Below are 17526 nucleotides of genomic sequence, written 5' to 3'. Positions count from 1 at the left end.
TAGGTTCCTATGATAAAGTTTAGTTTATAAATTAGGCACAGTAAGAGGTTAACAGTAATAGCTAATAATAAAATAGAATAATTATAACAATATACTATAATAACAGTTATGTGAATGTGGTCTCTTTTGCTCTCAGAATACTTTATTGTACTGTACTCACCCTCCTTCCCATGATGACATGAGACGATAAAATGCCTGCGGAAGGAGATGAAGTGAGGTGAATGACGTAAGCATTGCGACAGAGCGCCCCAGAACGCAGGTCATCTACTTCCGGATCATGGCTGTCCGTGGGAAACTGAAGCCGCAGAAAGCGGATCGGCGGATAAGAGGGGAATACTGAATATAAGACTCTTGAGCTGTAAAGTGGATTTCAAAAAGTCGAGCAGCAAACAAGTAACCATCAGGTAAAGTAATAACAGCCCAAAACTTATCGTGGTCTCAGAGACCCTCTAACAGAAGCCCTGTAATGTAATGAGTCCTTGAAGTAGAGAGAAGTGAGTTCGTATCTCCACTCTACTCGCCTAGCACTCCGGGTTGGATAAACTTAGAGTTTGGATTAAATATCATCGTTATTGAGGACCTACTATGAGCAAGGTGTTTTAATTAATCTTTATAATTTATTTTATTTTAAGGTTTATTTATTTTTGAGAGATAGAGCACTAGCGGGGGAGGGGCAGAGAGAGAAAGAGCGGGAGACACAGAATCTGAATCAGGCTCCAGGCGCTGAGCTTTCAGCATAGAACCTGACACAGGGTTCGAACTCACTGACCAGGAGATCATGACCTGAGTTAAAGTCGGAAGCTTAACCGACTGAGCCATCTAGGAACCCCTAATTCTTGTAATTCTTACAACTGGCCCACAAAGTAGGAAGAATTATTATCACCATTACCGTTATGATTATAATCATTTCCAAAGGAGGAAACTGAGGTTTAGAAAGCGTAACTACTTTGCCTACACACACAGCTGACTCCGAGGCTGTGCCTGCGCAGTGCATCTCCGTTCTTCAAGTTATTCCAGCTTTCCCTAAAAAGGGAAACATAAAAATAAGAAGTGGCGGAAGGGGGGAAGAGAAGGGGGTTCCTTATCCAAGTCACTACTCCTCCCTTAAGCTTAACATAGGTAATTGAAAGTTAACACTGTGCGTTAATATATGATGATCAGCTATTCTGTTTCTACACTGGGGATCCTTGTCAAGATCATTACAAATGAAAATAGTTACCAAGGAACGTTGCAGTATCTACTATTCTGTCTTTAAAAATAAGAAATATTCTCAACTGTTTGGGGTTGAATCTGGCCCTACCTGAAGTCCTTCAAGCTGCCGATTAGGTGGTCCTTTGGCTCTGTAGTACAGATAACTAGTATCTCCTTCCCTCCTTCCTTCCTTCCAACCTCTTCCTTCCTTCCTCCCCTCCCCTCCCCTTTCTTCCCCTCCATTTTCCTCTCCTCTCCCTTCCTTTCCCAGCTTTCTTTTTGAAACAACCAGAAGTGAGGTGGGGCCAGGAAGAGGGAGTGATAGGGAAATGAATGAAGATGGTCAAAAGGCATAAATTTCCAGCTATAAGATAGATTAAGTTCTTGCAATGTAATGTACAGTGTGGTAACTGTGAGTTGCCAAAAGAATAGATCTTAAAAGTTCTCACCACAAGGAAAAAAAAGTTTATAACTATGTGAGCTAATGGATATTAACTAGGCTTACATGGCAGTCATTTTGCAATACATGCATATATCAAGTCATTATGTTGTACACCTTAAACTTATATAATGTTATATGTCAATTGCATCTCAAGAAAATTAAGGAAAAAATGTTAATTACAAAACAACCATACATTTATTGAGAAGAAAAATCAAACTCTAATAGGCTTATAGAAAGTTAAAAAAAAAGATTAGGGGCATCTGGGTGGCTCAGTTGGCTAAGTGTCGACTTTGGCTCAGGTCATGATCTCACTGTTGGTTCTTGGGTTCGAGTACGGGCTCTGTGCTGACAGCTTGGAGCCTGGAACCTCCCTGGGATTTTTGTGTCTCACCGCCCCCCACACACACACACTCTGTCTCTGTCTCTAAAAAAAAAAAAAAAAAAAAAAATGAAATGTTAAAAAAAATTTTAAAGAAATTTAAAAAAAGATTAAAGTTCTCACTTGCCATCTTTCTACTCCCTTTCTCCAGGTGGTAACCACCACCAATGGTTTGATGTGTATCCTTTAGGGCATTCTCTACTCATTTACAAAAAAAAAGAAAGGAAAGAAAGAATGCAGTTATTTTCATATAAATGAGATAATATTGGGGCACCTGAGTGGCTCAGTAGGTTAAGCCTTTGACTCTTTTTTTTAATGTTTTTTATTTATTTTTGAGAGACAGAGAGAGACAGCACAAGCAAGGGAGTGTCAGAGAGAGAGGGAGACAGAATCTGAAGCAGGCTCCAGGCTCTGAGCTGTCAGCACAGAGCCCGACGGGGGGCTCAAACCCACGAACTGTGAGATCATGACCTGAGCCGAAGCCGAAAGCTTAGTTAGCCAACTGAGCCACCCAGGCGCTCCGAGCCTTTGACTCTTGATTTCAGCTCAGGTCATTATCTCACAGTTTGTGAGATTGAGCCCCCTGTCAGACTATGTCCTGGCAGGGTGGAGCCTGCTTGGGATTCTCTCTCTCTCTCTCTCTCTCTCTCTCTCTGTCTCTATATACGTTCCCCTTGATTTTGCTATGAACTCAAAATTACCGTGAAAAAAAGAAGTCTTAAAAAAACGCCAAGAAAAAAATGCACCTTCATGTTTGCCACTTTTTCTCTATGGGATAAAAATCACAATTTCGTAAAAAATTAAAGAAGGACGTAAAAGTATCCTTAAATGGTAATCCTTAATTAAGCCTTTTATGTTCTCTATTCATTACTTCTTTGTTTCTCAAATGTTAATTTTTGAAAGAGAGACAGAGAGAGAACATTAGTGGGGAGTGCAGAGAGAGAGAGGGAGACAGAGAATCCCAAGCAGTCTCCATGCCTTCAGCACAAAGCCTGATGACGGACTTGAACTCACAAACCATGAGATCACGACCTGAGACAAAATCAAGAGTCGATGCTTAACCAACTGAGCCATCCAGGCAGCTCTATTCATTACTTCTATTTGCTTGTTTGGTGGAAGGAAGAATTGTTTCTAATACATATATAGAATTAAAAAGAAAAAAAACCTAATAACTGGTAGATATGTAACTTCTTAGAGACTTGGAAGGACACTTTGACAGGACCTATCAAAACTGAAATAGTCTTTTGCAAGTATTTTCTCCCAATCTCTGGCTTGTCTTCTTATTCTCTTGACATTATTTTTCACAGAGCAAAGTTTTTAATTTTAATGAAGTTCAGCTTATCTATTATTTCTTTCACAGATCATGCTTTTGGTGTTGTATTGAAAAATTCATCAGCCAGGTTTTCTCCTATGTTATCTTTCGTTTTATCTTTTCACATTTTACATTTAGGTTTTGATCCATTTGGAGTCAGTTTTTGTGAAGGGTGTAAGATCTATCCAGATTAGTATTTTTTTTCTTTCTGCATGTGGATGTCCAGTTGTTCCGATACCATTGGTTGAAGAGACTATCTTTTCTCCATTGTATTGCCTTTGCTCCTGTGTCAAACATCAATTGACACTCTGTGGGTCTACATCTGGCCTCTCTATTCTATCCCAATCTATTTTTCACTAACAGCACACTGTCTTGACTACTATAGTTTTTATACTAAGTTTTAAACCCAGGTCGTGTCCATTCTCCAATTTGTTCTTCAGTGTTGTATTGTCTATTCTGGATTTTATGCATCTCTGTAAAAACTTTGTAATCAGTTTGTCAGTGTCCACAAAATAACTTACTGGAACCTTGCCTGGGATTGCACTGAATCGCTAGATCAGGTCTGGGAAGAACTGATACTTTGACAGTGTTTTTGGTTTTTAAAAAAATATTGAATAAAATTCATATACAGTGAAGCTCACATATCTAAAGTGTACAATTCAATGAGTTTTGATTAATGTAATAGAGAATATTTGTATCACCTCAAAAAATGTTGTGTCTCCTACTTCCAGCAAATCCCAACCTCTATAATATTCTCATACACATCTTTTTGTGGACATATTTTCAATTCCTTTGAATAAGTACCTAGGAGAATTACTGAGTGATAGGGGCAGGTGTATATTTAACTTCATAAGGCATTACAATATAGATGATACCATTTTATATTCCCACTAACACAGTATGATAGTTTTAGGTACTCTATAGTCTCACCAAGATTTGGTATGAAATGATTTTTACTATGGTTTTAGTTTGCAAATCTCTGACAGTGAATGACGTTTGAGCATTTAATCTTGTACATTTCTTTTGTGAAGTGTCTGATGTAGTAGTGCTTTGTCCATTTTTAAATTCTTGTTTGATTTTTACTTGTTGATATGTAGTTCTTTATGTATCCCCTATTTAGCTCTTTTCTCAGCTACATGCGTTATATTTTCTCACAGTCTGTGGCTTATTGTTTTATTTAATTAATGGGTCCTTTAGATAAACAGAAGTTTTAAAATTTTGACAATCCAATTTATAAATTTCCCTTTTATGTTTCATGTTTTTGTCTCCTAATAAGAAATCTTTGCCAACCCATGGTCTCAAAGATATTAGTCCCCTGTGCTTTCTTCTAGAAACTTAACTAGTTTTAGATTCTAGGCTCAGATCTAAAAAAGCATCTCAACTAATTTCTGTGTGTGGTGTGAAGTGGGAGCTGAGGTTCATATGTTTCAATAGGTTTATCCAATTGTTCTAATACTACCCATTAGCATAAAAGCATAACACTCTCTTATTTTTGTTTGTCATTTTAATGTTTATAGAATCCATAGTATTATTCTCTGTTTCATTCCTGATACTGGTAATTTGTGCTTCTCTTTTTTTCCTGATCAGCCTTGCTAGGAGTTTGTTAATTTTATTTAATCTTTTCAAAGAAACTTCTTTTGGCTTCTGTTAATTTTCTCTAGGGTTTTTCCATTTTATTGATATCTGCTCTTTTAAAAAATGCTTTTATATACGGAAATTATATCTATGAGTTAATTTCTTCTTTTAGAGCAATTTAAAGTGAAATCTTACATCATTGGTTTTATATCTTTCTTTTATTAAAATATCATTTAGTTTATTCCCTCTAAACACTGATTTAACTGCATTCCACAAATTTTGATATGTTGTATGTTCATGATCATTTATTTTTAAATGGTTTTTGGGGCACCTGGGTGGCTCAGTCGGTTAAGCATCCGCCTTCAAATCAGGTCACCATCTCACGGTTAGTGCGTTGGAGCCTTGCATCAGGCTCTCTCCTGTCAGCATGGCACCCACTTTGGATCCTCTGTCCCCTTTTCTCTCTGCCGCTCCCCTGCTCATGCTCTCGGTTTCTCTCAAAAAATAAACATACATTTTAAAATGTTTTTAATGGTTTCTAAATTCCCTTTTTAATTTTTCCTTTGAACCACAGTTCCTTTTGCAGTCTTCAGGGTTCTTACTGTTTTTAAGTTCTACTTTAACTCCACTGTGTAAGAAAATAACTTTGTAAAATTTCAGCCCTTTGAAATTTGAGACTTATTTTATGGCCCAGCGTACAGTCTATCCTGATGAATATTCTATGTGTGCTTAAGAACATGTGTTCTGAAGTTTGGGGCTATAGCATTTTATAAATGTCCATTAGGTCAAACTGGTTGAACATCTTCAGATCTTGATTTCTCATCTAGTTTTTCTGCCAATTACTGAAACGATTATCTTCAAGTCTCTAACTGTGATTATGGATTTGTTTATTTCTTTCCTTGGTTCTGCAGTTTTTGCTTAATATATTTTGAAGCTGCTGTTAACTGCATAAACAATCATGATTATTATGTTTCCTATTGAAATGAACCTTTTATCATTATGGAATGCCTTTAAATTCTAGTCATTCTCTCTGCGCAAAGCCCACACTTGTCTTGGATTAATGTAGCTACACCATATTTCTTTTGCTTGTGGTTTGCATGAGTATCTCCCCATTTTATTTTCAATCTATTATTCTCCTTATAGCTCTTATGGACTGCATATGGTTGAATATTGCTTTTTAATGCTATTTGGAACAATTTTAATTGATGTTTAGTTTATTCATATTTAATACCAATACAGTTGAATTTAAGTTTACCATTTTTCTATTTGTTTTCTATTTGTTCCATCTTTTTTTACTTTGTTTTTCCTTACTTATGCTATTTGGGTTAATCACACATTTAGAATATTCATTTCAATTTCTCTGTGGATTTAAACTCTACTTTTTAGATTTTTTAAGGCATTGTTCTAGGTATTATACAATGCTTCTTGACTTACTGTGGCCTACTGCATGTAAAATATAAAAATCTAACAACAGTAAAATTCCATTACTGCCCAGTCACATATATGTGCACATATTATAAATACCAAAACACAATGTAAACTTTGCTTTAAACAATGAGCTCTTTTTTTTAATTTTTTTTAATGTTTTATTTATTTTTGATACAGAGAGAGACAGAGTATGAGAGGGGGAGGGGCAGAGAGAGAGGGAGACACAGAACCGGAAGCAGGCTCCAGGCTCTGAGCTAGCGGTCAGCACAGCCCGACGCGGGGCTCGAACCCACGCACGTGAGATCTGACCTGAGCCGAAGCCGGAGGCTTAACCGACTGAGCCACCCAGGCGCCCCTCTTTTTTTTTAATTAGAAGAAAAATATATTTTAAATATATCCACTTTTGTGTGACAATTTCTGGTGCTCTTTATTGCTTCTGTTGATCTGAGTTTGTACCTACTATCATTTCCATTTAGCCTGAAAATTTTTCTTCAGCATATCTTTAGGAGATCAGACTTTACCTTCATTTCTGAAAGGTATTTTTGCTGGATGTAGAATTATAAATGCACTAAATTTATCTTCCAGCACTTTAAAGTTGTTTCTGTTGAAAAGTCGATGATAATCTATAGCACTGTCCCTTCATGTGATATCTTTTTCCCTTGACAACTTTTCAGCTAGTTTTCAAAAACTTGGTTTAATTGTGGGTAAATGTGGTTTGTTTTGTGGGGTTGTTTGTTTGTTTGGGGGGTTTTTTGTACTTATGTGGGTTTGCTGAGCTGCTTGGCTCTATAACTTGATGTTTTCTACCAAATTTGGGAGCTTTTCATCTATTTCTTAATTTTTTTTCTCTTTTATTTTCTCTCTCCTCTTCTTCTGGGAACCCAATTAAATGATTTTTAGACTGACATTTTCCCACAGGACCCTGAGGTTTTTTCACATACTTGTAAAACATTTTTTCTGTCTGTTCTTCAGATCAGATAGTCTTTATTGATGTCTTCAAATTTCCTGACTCTTTCTACTACTCTTAAGCCTGTCTATTGAATTTTGTTTTAAATATTATACTTTTCAGTTCTATAATTTCCATATCTTTGCTTTAATTCCCCACATGTCTGATCATTATGATTATCTTATCCTTCAAGTCCTTTTACAAATATATAATAGCTGCATTAAAGTCTTTCTCACATCTGGGTCGTCTTGTGTCATTTACTATTTGGTCACATTTTTTGTTTCTTCATATCTCTAGTAATTATTTGATGTATACTGGACATTGTATAGAGTTCATTATAGACTCTGGTTTCTGTTATTTTCCCCTCTGAATAGTATTGAATTTTGTTCTAGTTGGTAGTTACATTATTGGCTGATCACCCTGCACCCTGAAATTGTAGAGACTAGGTTTGATGCTTTGATAGGGTATGTTTCAGTTTTGTCATTAGTCCTAGTCCTCTTATATATGATATCTAATCTTTATATCTAAGGCATGACTTTTCTAAAGTTTAAGTAAAAACTTTACTTAACTTGGAGAAATCACCAAGCTCCTCAAAATTGTCAGGACTCCGATTCTAAAGTCTGTCTCCGTGCACTTGGCAGAAGCTGGGACCTCTGTTCTATTCTTTCAGTCTCCTGGCTGTAGTTTTACACAGGGCAACTTGGCGTCTCCCCTGCACATGTGTAGTCCAGTGGTCAGCCAAGGATTTGAGAGGACGATATAAGTAGATTTGAGGCCTATTCCCTGTGTGGTCCCTCTTTCTGGGATTTTTACCCCTCAATTTCCAGTCACTCTCATAGCTCCCAAACTCCATACTCGGAACCCTCAGGCCAGTAAGACTAGGACTTGAGGTGAATTTGTCTTGTCCCAGGTGGACTCTGGAACATCCTTGGGGAAACTCCTAAACATTGATCTTACCCAGTATAGTTCCTTCTTTCAGGGATCAAATTTCCTCTGGTTTCTGCCTGCTTTGGTCTCTGTCCAATAGGTTTAAATAGCTGTCCTTAAATATTTTGTTTAAAGCTTATAATTGCTATCTATAGGAAGGATAATCTGATACTTTGTACTCCATTATGGCCAGTACTAGAACATATAACTATAACTTTTGCATCTAATATCTCCCAAGTAAGAGCTGCTTTCTTTACTCGCAGCAAAGATTGTAGCAGTTTGAAATGTGAGATGAGCCTTTTATTTTTCAATCACTAGTTTCCACTTCTAGATCATCATTGCTTTACCAGAAGGCAGATGCTCCAAACAGAAACAAATGGTTGCCTTTCTTGAGACAATCTCAAAAGAAATATCAAGTCCGCTTTTGCTTAATTTAGTATTTGTAATAGGAAACAGCTTAGGACTATCACTTTCTAAGACTCTTCAGCTGAAAGATGTGAGTTTGTTGTCTATGTGGCTTCCCTCTGTTTTACAAACAATCTCTAAAACATCTCTTGACTGACAATACATGTAAATAGGGGAAACCTTTGTTTTAATTTATTTTACTTGATATACTAGACAAATCAAAGGGTGGAGAGCCAGGTAAAAGACTGTAGTTAAGCTGGGAAATATTGAGTGTTTATTTTGTAGGATATGGTTTCGAGATTCCTGGTTGGAATGGCCCATACCATAAGAGTTCCGGGTGGGTGCCGTGCCACACAGGAAACAATTGTACCCTACCCCTGGGAGTAAGACAGAGAGCTAACAAATTCAGTGTGCATTGAAATGCTTCATCAACAGGCCTTCTGCAGGGCCTGCCCTCTCTGCTGGGTCACTGACCTTTATAAGTGCACAGTCATGGCCACCGCCTGACAGGCATGAAAAGAAGACAGACAATGGACGAGAAGGAGACATGCACGGAGGGGGGAAATGCACTCATTCAAGGGATTTACTGGTCAGGGATGTCATGTCCTATGTCCAACTCCATAATGCAAGAGACGGTGTTTAAACCATGCATACCAGGCCAAAGAAATATAAGAAATTATTTTTATTAACATAAAAATATCTCTGGGAACCATGATCAGTTTTGTTGCAGCATAAAAAAGGTAGAAAGTTGTTCTTTGCTATAAATTTTTTTACCAACTTCTAAAAGCTGTAGATCATTAAAATTGATTAGAGAGTCATACAGCGTGATTTCAAAGGCATTCCAGACTCCAAAGACCGCATCATATGATAGCTTGCAAGTGGGGGAAAAAATGAATTTGGGTCCTGAGTTTGTCACAAAGTAGTATAACCTTTGTCACTTGCTGCAAACCCTTTCTTCATCTCCATATTTGGATGCTCTTATAGTAAATTTATCCAATTTCCCTAATATTTTAGGACATCCATTGGTTACTGTCCTATTGCATTCTCAGATGATTTGTACAACTTCTTCAGGAAGTTTAAAAATCATATTAACACAGTGAGTTTCAAAACGAGCTCTGGAACCCTAAACTTTTCCTCATTCAGTAAGAGATCCTACTGTTATTTTACATATTAGAATTCCAAGTAGGCCTGTATTCATCTTTATTTTATTTTCTTAATGTTTATTTCTTTAGAGAGTGAGCAAGAGTGTTCAAGCAGGGGAGGAGAAGAGAGAGAGGTGGAGAAAGAATCCCAAGCAGGTTCTGTGCTGTCAGCTTATATGGGGCTCTAACTCATGTACCATGAGCTCATGTTCTGAGCTGAAATCAAGTCAGACACTTACCCAACTGAGTCACCCCGCTACCCTTAAATTTTTCCTCATTCAATAAGATTCTCCAGAGTTATTTTACATATTAGAATTCCATGTAAGCCTATATATTTTTTTATTTTATTTTTTGAGGGACTCTACTACTAGTGGAAAAATTATTTGAAAACCCATACTTCCAAAGGCCTATAATTCCTATAGTGAAAAAGGAATGCATACATTTGTACCTTTTATTGATTAACATTTTTCAGAGGCTTCAATCAGTGATAATAAATTAAATAACTCTACCATTCTTGGCCAAAATACTACTCTGTTAGAAAAAGGATGTACTATAGATGCATATGGGAAGAGACACGTGTTCTGAAGAGCCTAGTCTAGAACAGGAGCCCTGTCCTAGATTGCTTTTACACCTGTCCCCATTACAGAGACGGGTCCCATAGAGTGATATTGTCAGCTGGTTCTGTCCCTATTTCCTGGTCTCTAAGTCCATGTAACCACCCTCATCTGGTTATATTACCCTAGGAGCATCTCAAAAATGGCATCTTGCCTTGGATTCCAACCCTAAGTGCCTAACAACCCATATTGCTTCTCCTCTTGGAGAACTTCTCTCAATGATCAGTTATTCAGGGAAAGTGACCTAATTTTAACATTAACTGACCCCAAACATAATTATGTGCATATGTCTGCAGAAAGAACAAGCATATGATGCATTGTAAGGCCTGTAATCTTTCTTCCTACCCCCTTCTACAAATACAAGGTCACTAGAGAGGTAACGGGTGTGAATCTGCAAATGGGTTCCCAAATCCAAAGCACATAGCTGATATTTACAGTCGTTTTTGACTCGGGAACCTACTCCAATATGAGATAGTCATTCTTTTTCTTTCCAATGTGCAAAAGTAAAGAAATTTAGTTCTAGAAAGGATGACATCAAAGCTCATTTTAAGTCTCTGCTAAAGAGACTAAGCCCTCTGTGACAGAAGTGTCTGATTAAGGATTATGGTGAAAGCCTTTTCATCTTCTGAAAGAAGGGTGATACTTCCTTGTTAGTCTCTAAACCTGTGTGGTTGGAATAGCCATTCCCAGGGCTTCATGAGAAATATTGGAAGAACAATCATTACATTTAATATATCTACTCCCCAAATACAAAGATGCTGGACCACTCTATAGGAGCTTTTATTCTGTTGCATGAAGACTCCCATAACATTCATATAGCAAGAAATATCACAGCCATATACTGGACACTTGGCACAATTAGTTTTTTTAGATACATTTTTAGTTTTTTCTTGATTTCTTTATTCCTTTTTTTTATTTCTCTATTCCTAAAGTTTTTCTTGCTGGGATAGAGGGAGGGGGCACATTTAAATGTAATGGAGAGCACTGTTAGAATTCTGAGGGAAGTGAGTGTGCTAACCCCACCCACGTCATGAGGAGAAGCTTCCTCTGTGAGGTGGGATTTAAGTCATATTAATTTGTCCCAGACCACACCAAAATTAAGCTGCTCACATCCAAAACATTCCATGAATTCAGTTGCGAGGAAGAATTTGTTCAGCCATGTTATGGATTCATATTTCTCTCCTCTCCCAAGAAGGTCTGGGTGTCCTTATAAGGGAGAACGCCTGTTTCCCACAGTGTGGAGAGCTAAATAAATACTCTCTCACAGTCAATGCAGAGGTAACTTTTTTTAATGGATTAAAAAAAAAAAAAGCAGTTCTGAGAGCCCATCACTGTTTCAGCATCCCCATTCAGAGAGGGGGCTTTTGTCTCTCTCTCAGTGGGAGCTGCCATTTTAATGGGGCCTCCAGCGGGGCCTAGTTTGATGATGTGAAGTAGGCCTGGAAGAACTGAGGGCTTTTTTTTAATTTAGATTTTGGTTAATTTAACTGTACTAGCTTTCAAATGAACTGAAATTTTAAAAGTAAATACATGGTAAGTGTCCCTCAAAAGCTGCTGCCAGATAATTTCAACGATTCCTGATTTCTGAAGCTCTCTCTTGTGAAAACCAATCCCTTGAAGTTCTAACTGACATTAGGGCACTGCCCCTCCCATCTATTTGCAAAAGTGAAAATCAAGAGAGTTCATTCTTAAAAATAGGCCTACAGTAAACACACATACTTGGATGCAAGCATGCACTAAGTGCTAGATGAAAGCATCTTCCGAAAATTGCTTTTAGCTGATTGGTGATGCCAAGCCAGAACTGGGATGACTTTGTGGTAATTCTGGGGTTTCCCTGTGGCCTGAGTCAAGAGCACAAAGGTACATGGAGTGCTCACCAGCTCCATAGCCTAGGAGTGCCAAAGTTACTCCTGTGCCCCACGTGGGGGAGTCCAACCTCCCACAACACACTTTCTAGATAAAACTATTGTTCACAGTAACAAGTAGACTGTAGAGAGCCAAACTGGTCTGTGGGCCACATTCTGCAGGCCTTGGCATCGGACCTGCCCTCCCCTGGCTCACCCCAAGGCCTCAAGGCCACACACTGGCTGCTCCTGGCAGCTGTGCACCCAGATGGCAACCACTGGAATGTGTTTTATGTTCCTGAGTCTCTGCCAGGCTGCCCTTCGGGGAAGGCGCTTCCCTGGCCTCGCTGGCTCTGGTGCTGGGCTGCAGCAGCAGGGGGACTGATGTGAAATCAGTTTACAGATGAGCCTTCCGCCCTTACAAGAGCTGTCTGTCTGCACAAATTCTGGGAAGGGGGCACGCACTGAATTCCTCTATAGGGCTATAGGACCACAGCTCTCTTTGGCCTAGATTTCTCTAATAACTGGCTGAGTATACAGGCTGCTATACCACCCAGGTATCAGGAGTGTGTGTATGTGTGTGTGTGTGTGTGCACACCTGCATACACGCATGGGTGTGCAAGCTCATGTTTATACATAAAGGGACTCATTCTTTGCAGAGATGAATGAATTGATAAATGAATGAATTTTTATTTATTTTTGAGAGACAGAGAGAGACAGTGCGAGCAGGGGAGGATCAGAGAGAGAGGGAGACACAGAATCCGAAGCAGGCTCCAGGCTCTGAGCTAGCTGTCAGCAAAGAGCCTGACGCAGGGCTCGAACCCACAAACCGTGAGATCATAACCTGAGCCGAAGCCGGACGCTTAACCAACTGAGCCACCCAGGCGCCCCTGAATGAATTTTTTAAAAATATAGTTGACACATAATGTGACATCAGCTTCAGGTGTACAACACGGTGATTCAACATCTCTATATACTATGTTGTGCTCATCACAAATGTAGTCACCATCTGTCACCATGCAACACTACTACAATTTCATCAACTATATACCCTATGCTGTACCTTTTATTCCTGTGAATGAATGAATTTTTAAAAGAGGATAGAAGAACTGATGCATATCTGAAAAAGGCAATTATCTGGGAAAGCGCAGCAGCCCCATATGTGTTATTAGAACATATCTATCCATGATTCCATAATTGAGGAATTTCCATATCTTATGGTCAAGCAACCAGCAAACAAGAAAGCAATCCTTGATTAAGTTGAAAGGGGAAGAGAAAAAAAAAAGAAAAAAAATGATCCCTGTGACATCATTTGAAATTCAGCTTTGCATTTTTCTCAGTAGTTGTGTTCCCAGTACTGGGGGATGAGCCTGGGAGTGGAAAAACCCATCAGTCTTAGTTCTGCACCGCTCAGAAGGGACTGTGAAGTCCTGCAGGCAGTCTGTAATTTGTGTTTGTTTCACACATGAAGTTCTAATTCATCATATGTAAAAAAAATTTAGTATCGTGTCATTCAATGGCAAGTTGGTCCAAAGCTTCTCCTGCCTGCCAGTGTAGCCCTTTGGAATATAAAAGTATGAGATCTTCCACCACCAAGAGCTTGGATAATGATCAAAAGTCATTTTACCTCTTTTTGCCTTTTCTATGCTTCAAATAGAAAATGGCAATGGCGTGGGATGTCTGGGCGGCTCAGTCAGTTAAGTGTCCCACTTCGACTCAGGTCATGATCTCACGGTTTTTGGGTTCAAGCCCCACGTTGGGCTCTATGCTGACAGGTTGGAGCCTGGAACCTGCTTCGGATTCTGTGTCTCCCTCTGTCTCTGCCCCTCCACTGCTCATTCTCTGTCTCTCAAAAACAAGTAAACGTTAAAAAAAATTAAAAAGAAATATAAAAAGAAAAGAAAATGACAATGGCAGATTCACAACCCTAGGAAACATCTGAGCCTGAGATGAAAAGTCAGGTACTGAAGACCAGTTTTACACACAATTCATTTTTGGAGAAGGCACATAAAAGATCCCCAGTTATAACATAACATAAGCATCTTGACAGCACATATGCTCTAACTTTAAAAAAAACTTTTTAATTACAAATGTATTACCTTCTTATGAAAAATGAATACAATCCAGAAATACTTAAAAAGTGTGCATTACCCTCATTCCTCTCCCCAAAATTACCACTTACAAGGCTCTGAGTATCCTTCCAGTCTTCTCATACATGCGTGTATATATTATACATGTACCTATAATATGTACGTGAGTTACATACACATGTAAAAGGAAATAGATCTACATAGAGGTATTTATTCTCTTTAAAGGGATCTTGTTAAATACATTGTTCTGTCACTTTTTTCTTTTCACTCAAACATGTATATCAGGGACAACTTTTCATGCTAGTATATACATTTTTAAGGGGGTCTCTAATATTCTAGAACATCAGTGAATCGTGACTTGTTTAGTCCTTCTTAAACTTATGGTTGTTTCAGTTTTCCGAGTTTTTTCTGTAATACAAAACTGCTGTAGTAACTGTTCTTGCATACATATCTTCAGTTTTAAGCATGCCATATTTGAGTGCAGTTGCACTGCCCAACTGTCGATTGAGCAGACAGCAGTGAAGTGTGGGTATTGCACAAAGTAAACATCTGCAAGCTGCAAAGCAGTGACTTGCTACTGGCTTATAGAAATAGTGGACTCATGAAAAGTTGCATTTAGGTATAATTTTTAGGTATTATTTTTCATAGTCAAGAGACTGTTCTCACAATATCTTCATAAGAGAACATATCTATAGGTGTGCAAAACTGTTTCCAACTTTACAACAAAAGGAGGTGTGGAACTGGCTCTACCCTATAACTTTGAGATAACGAGAAGGACAGGAATAGCCATAGGGTTCCCAGCAGCTAGAAAGACCAGTGTTTGCTACAATCTATAGATGTATTTGTCTCCATTATTCAGGGCCTGAAATTGATAATTACAATTTCTTTTTCCTGCTTGATATCCTCTAGTCTACCTTCTTTTATTGCATATTCTCTTTGAAAATCCCTCCTGTCTTTATTAACTGGGTCTAGAGTCATCCTGTATTCATGCAATGCCTGATATACATCAGGGTCCACTAGAGCTCAGCCATCTCCAGTACACCAGGAAAAGTACACCATTTACCACTGGGACCAATGAACCCTTTTAATTCATTTTTTAATATTTTAAATGATTTACAAATAATTTATAGAAATAAATGGATAGTAAAAAACATTGTGTTTGAAATTTTAATAAGAATTTAAACATAGCAAATTCAAATTTATATTCCACATTTCCCCTGTGTTTTAAAATATACATGCTCCAAATAGGAAGTATCTTTAAAATCCACCTAACTGTCCATCATCTGTCATGTAGGAACCTGGGTCATTTCTATACTATAAATATGATTTTGGATTTTAAACACCTCTTCAGTAGGCGTTAGCTTCTCATGATTTCTGGTTTGTGTAATGTTTGGCATTATCAAAATGTAATACAGGCCTGGAACATATATCTAAGATGAAATCAGGCCATCACATTAGTTTCTGCCCTGGAAAGAAATGGAAATTAATAGGTTATTGTTTGCACATTCTTGAAACCAAATGTCATGTATTTCCAGGAATCATCTATAATCGTACAGTGCTTATCAGTTTTAGCTTGGGTATGGGTATGAGTACAAAGTTTTAAGTTTCAGTGAGCCTCCTGCTGTAAAGAGTATGTGAACTTTAATGCCCACTCTTTTCCCAGTGAGGAGCCCTGATACCCACTCTAGCAGCATTCCCATTATAAACGTTTATAGGGCCTTTAGGAGCCTACAATATGCCGGTAACCGGGTCTTGAGCATGATCTTTCTCTCCTTCATTTGGGAATTTCTCATGGTGACCAGAGTATCGTACTCCTTGCTGCTACACCGTAAGCTTGTATTTGTTGCTCCTTGCCCACCATTCTCCTCTTTTTCTTTTCCCTTGCAACCCAAGGTTCAGATCATTAAGGGATTTTGTGGTTTTGTCATACAAAGGTGATTCAAACTCCCTTCACAACCAGACTAATTCCTTCCACGGAATAACTTCATCCACACTGTTGGCAGACTACAAATCATCAGAGAATAAACAATAAGCCATTTTCAGATAAAAGTCAAAATCTAAACTGCCAGGATTGTTAGCCTTAGAGACTTGGTACCATAACCTGGCCTAGAGAACAAAACTCTGGGCTGCGGGCACAGATGCTGGTTCTCCCACCTACTGGGCAGGTGAGTCTGAGCCACTCTCTTCACCTCTCTAAGCATCAGTTTCCTATCAGTAAAACAAGCATAAAATCTACCTCACTGGGTGAGATCAATGATTGAATTAGTTTAAAAGATAAAAAGCTCTATAAATGTGCCTACCACAGTGCCTGGTCCTCTGTCGGGGGAGTTATTAGTGTTCACGAAGTCTAAATTAAAAAAAAATAATATCACTTAGAGAATAAAAAACTACATATTGCACAAAATTATTAGCCCTTCCAAAACTCAAATATTTTAACTTACAGGAAAAGATCTTGTGCTTATAAAAATCCCATTTTAGGGGCACCTGGGTGGCTCAGTTGGTTGAGTGTCCGACTTCAGCTCAGGTCATGATCTCATGATTTGTGGGTTCGAGCCCTGCATCGGGCTCTGTGCTGACAGCTAGCTCAGAGCCTGGGGCCTGCTTCGGATTCTGTGTCTCCCTCTCTCTCTGTCCCTCCTGTGTTCATGCTCCGTCTCTCTCTATCACTCAAAAAAACAAATGTAAAAAAAATTTTAAGCCCATTTTAAGTGAAATATGCTTTTATACAAAGTAACTGGTAGAAGTTTATTCATAAATAATTTTGTGAATATTTATATAATTTATTAATAGAGGGAAAAGGAAGTACATGCGTTTGATTACTGAAGGAGAAGAGAATTTTTCCAATAAAGTTCTTAAGAGCCAGTTTTCATTTTTCCAGAATATACATTTTTATCGAATGACATTAGTCCTGAGTCAGTTCATAAAGACATGTTTTACTGAATTTGAGACCCAACTACTTTGGGAGAGCTGGTGTGCCATCTTCAATCTCAATCAAGAGAGCATTTGAAATTAGGGCTCCTTGTGTGTGATTATTCCTATCCCATCAGAATGATCTTTTGCTTAGAATTTAAGTTGTTCATTTAATTTTTCTCTTTTAATCCATTTTTCACCATCATTCTTCCTAATCTCCCTAAAACTCTCTCCTCTACTACCCATACTACAGAGTCATCAGTATTTGAAATCCTACTTTCATTTTTAGTTTGTTAGATTCAAAGTCCCACAAGTACAGAG

At 38.2% G+C, this 17526-nt stretch overlaps 1 long non-coding RNA gene across 2 annotated transcripts in view; it reads left to right on the top strand.

The window, feature by feature from the left end:
- Positions 1-285: 285 nt before the first annotated feature.
- Positions 286-17526, top strand: part of LOC115306575 — a 156013-nt gene continuing 138772 nt past the window's right edge. For both annotated transcript variants that reach the window (XR_003915379.1, XR_003915380.1), the window contains exon 1: positions 286-404. This is a non-coding gene — a long non-coding RNA (uncharacterized LOC115306575). The remainder of the gene's footprint in view (positions 405-17526) is intronic.

The sequence above is a fragment of the Suricata suricatta genome, chromosome 2 (assembly GCF_006229205.1).
Source record: "Suricata suricatta isolate VVHF042 chromosome 2, meerkat_22Aug2017_6uvM2_HiC, whole genome shotgun sequence".
Taxonomy (NCBI): Eukaryota; Metazoa; Chordata; class Mammalia; order Carnivora; family Herpestidae; genus Suricata; species Suricata suricatta.
The sequence above is the reverse complement of the archived record's forward strand: the minus strand, read 5'-3'. Positions and strand labels throughout refer to the sequence as shown.